Source organism: Petaurus breviceps, unplaced genomic scaffold (genome assembly GCF_028583685.1).
Source record: "Petaurus breviceps papuanus isolate PSGF00001 unplaced genomic scaffold, PetGlider_PUasm1.0 139, whole genome shotgun sequence".
NCBI classification, from domain to species: domain Eukaryota; kingdom Metazoa; phylum Chordata; class Mammalia; order Diprotodontia; family Petauridae; genus Petaurus; species Petaurus breviceps.
The window spans coordinates 8,865,783-8,868,555 of record NW_027185697.1 but is presented as its reverse complement, the minus strand read 5'-3'; the positions used below and the strand labels follow the sequence as shown (position 1 = coordinate 8,868,555).

Sequence of the window (2,773 nt, the reverse complement as noted above, 5' to 3'; positions counted from 1 at the left end):
CCTTCACTATTCCATCCTCCAGACCCCATCACAGACTCCCCCTCCTTCCCACAGATCCCTCTTCATTCCCCCCCCCCCGACCCCCCCCCCCTCCCTCTGCCATCCTCGGTCCCCTCGCTCTCCCCCTCCCCGCCCCGCGCTCTCCCTCCCTCCCTCACTCACTGGCTCGGGTCTGCTGTGGGTCGGGTCGGGTCGGGGTCGGGGTCGGGGTCGGGCCGGGCTCAGGCTCCGCGGCTCCAGAGGCGGCCGCTCCTCCTCCTCCTCCTTCTCCTCCCCCTCCTCCTCCCGCTCTGGTGCCTCAGTCTGGGGCACCCTCGCTCCGAGGGGCGGGGCGGGAGCTCCCGGGGGCGGGGCCTTCGGGGGCGGGGCGAGGCCGCCGCTCCTGGAGGGAGGAGGGACCCGGATGCTCTGGGGCCGCTGAGGGCAGAAGCGGCGTCGGGCACTGGGAGCGCGCCTGCGCAGCCGGCGCCGGTCGGGGGCGCACTGCGCAGCCTCCTTTCTGCTGCTTCGCTGCCGCTGCTGGCGGCGGGCAGAGCAGCGTGGGGAATGCCTGCCTAGCTCTCGGGTGCCGCAGGATTTGGGGAACTCCCCCTGTAGAAGGTTCTGGAAGGCCCTCCTATGTTCACTTTGCCCCGGAAATCCTCCCTCTGCGGAGCGAGGACTGGGAGCTGGCCCCCCGAGCCCGTCGCTGGGCTTCGTACGCTGACTGTGTCTGTGGGTCCCGCGGCGAGCAGGCGCTCCCGGGCCTCCCGGCTCGTGCGCGGGCCGTCCTGGCCCCGAATGCTCGCTTCTCACGTGCCTGTAAAGCCCCCTGGGTCGCCCGCGTAGCGCCCGGGCGGGATCTAGGCGCAAGGCAGTGATAGTGAAGCCCTCACCTCCTGTGGTCGCCCCAACCTCGGCCAAACGCCCCAAGATGCCCCTAGGACCCCGCGTTCGGGGCGGGTAGCCTCTGTGCCAGGCCCAGGTGCACTGAGGGCCAGCCCACACACCCGCAGCCTTAAACACTGAAATCAAGGTCACCTAGTGACCTTGGGCAAGGGGACAGCGCCGGGCCAGGCTGCTCATCCCCCTTCCGACCGCAGTGCCAGCCTGCCAGCCGCGTTCAAGGCGCTGCAGCTTATAGGGTAACGTGGGTGGCAGACCCGAAGTCCGGGGCCTGAGGGTATCAGCAGTGCTGCCGTCCCGATGACCTTGGGCAAGAGATTTCCCTCTGGCCCTGCTTCCTCATCTGTAAAAAGCGGGAGCTGGGTCCAGCGATCTCTAGCGCTTCCACCTCTGACCTCCCATGGGACTCATTTCTAAGGCCCCTCGGGGGTAAAACTGTGGAGATGGGTCTCCTGTTTTCACATTCTCTTCTTTGCATAAATCATTCTTCTCCCTTCCAAGACAACAGTGTGTTAGCTATTCCCCCACCTGTCAGGGAGCGAAGGGATTTCACAAACTCATTCATGCCAAGGTATTAGGGACTTCATGTACTGACTGTCCCTGGAGTGTTTGAATTTTAACACTGGGCAAGTTCTCTTTAATGCTGGGTTATTGGGCGGCAGTCCAGGAGGCCTGGCTACTTCTTTTGCTTCTAAGTAGGTCACCAGTGTAAAGGACCCTTGCTCATTCACTTTTCTTTGTGTTGGTGTGTCTTACACTTTTGAGCTCCTTGGAGGGGACACATACTCTACACCTAGAAGTGCAGCTAGAAGGGACCTACAGCCACATAGAGACGACAGCTAAAGGCTTTTGAAAGACCATGGAGATGATTCCTTACTATCCAAAGTAAGGGCTCCTGCCCTTTTTGGTATCATGGATCCCTTTGGCAGTATGGTGAAGCATATAGATCTATTCTCAGAAGAATATTTTTAGATACATAAAATAGGATACATTATTAGCAAGAAAATGAATTGTATTGCAATACAGTTGTCATTTCTCCCCTCCCCCCTTAAATCACAAATTCGAAAAACCTGATCTAGGGTATTAGACATATGTCACAACTAGAAATTTTTCAAATAAATCCTAGAGAAGGAAGGGACTTAGATCTTCTCCTGTCTTTTTTTTTTAATTTTCTTTGTCTTTATTAATTTGTTTACTTTTAGTTTACAAGATTCAATTCCACAATCCCTTGAGTTTCAAATTTTCTCCCCATCCCTCTCCTCTTCCCCTCCCCCCTCCCCCCTCCCCATAGTGGCATGCAATCAAATATAGGATCTGCAAGTACTTTCACATTAGACATTAGTCAGGTTATAAAGAAGGATTGTAATGGATGGAATGAACAATGGGAAAGAGGAAACAAAACCAAACAAGAAAAAGAAATAGAGCAGGTAGTTTGCTTCAATCTTCATTCAAACTCTGCTTTCTAGTTCTTTCTCTGAATGTAGACATCTCTCTCCATCATGAGTCTTTTGGGGTTGACTTATATCACTGCATTGCTGAGAAGAGTCCAGTCTATCAAAGCTGGTCATCACACATACGTTGTGTACACATTTCTCCTGGTTCTGCTCTTCTCAGTCAGCATCAGTTCATATAAGCCTCTCCAGGTAAATATGAAGTTCATCTGCTCCTCATTTCTTATAGTATAATAGTATTCCATTACATTCATATACCACAACTTGTTTAGCCATTCCTCAATTGATGGATGGGCATTCCCTTAATTTCCAATTATTTGCCACCACAAAAAGAGCTGCTATAAATATTTTTGTACACATGGGTCTTCCTTCCACTTCTATGATCTCTTTGGGATACAACCCTAGAAGTGGTATTGCTGGATCAAAAGGTATGGAAT

At 53.7% G+C, this 2,773-nt stretch overlaps 1 protein-coding gene across 1 annotated transcript in view; it reads right to left on the bottom strand.

Annotated features, from left to right (window-relative positions):
- Positions 1-335, bottom strand: part of RNF24 (ring finger protein 24) — a 104,873-nt gene extending 104,538 nt beyond the window's left edge. The window contains exon 1 of the mRNA XM_069065989.1: positions 163-335. The gene's annotated coding sequence lies outside the window, so the exon portion shown is untranslated. The remainder of the gene's footprint in view (positions 1-162) is intronic.
- Between the last annotated feature and the right edge of the window lie 2,438 nt (positions 336-2,773).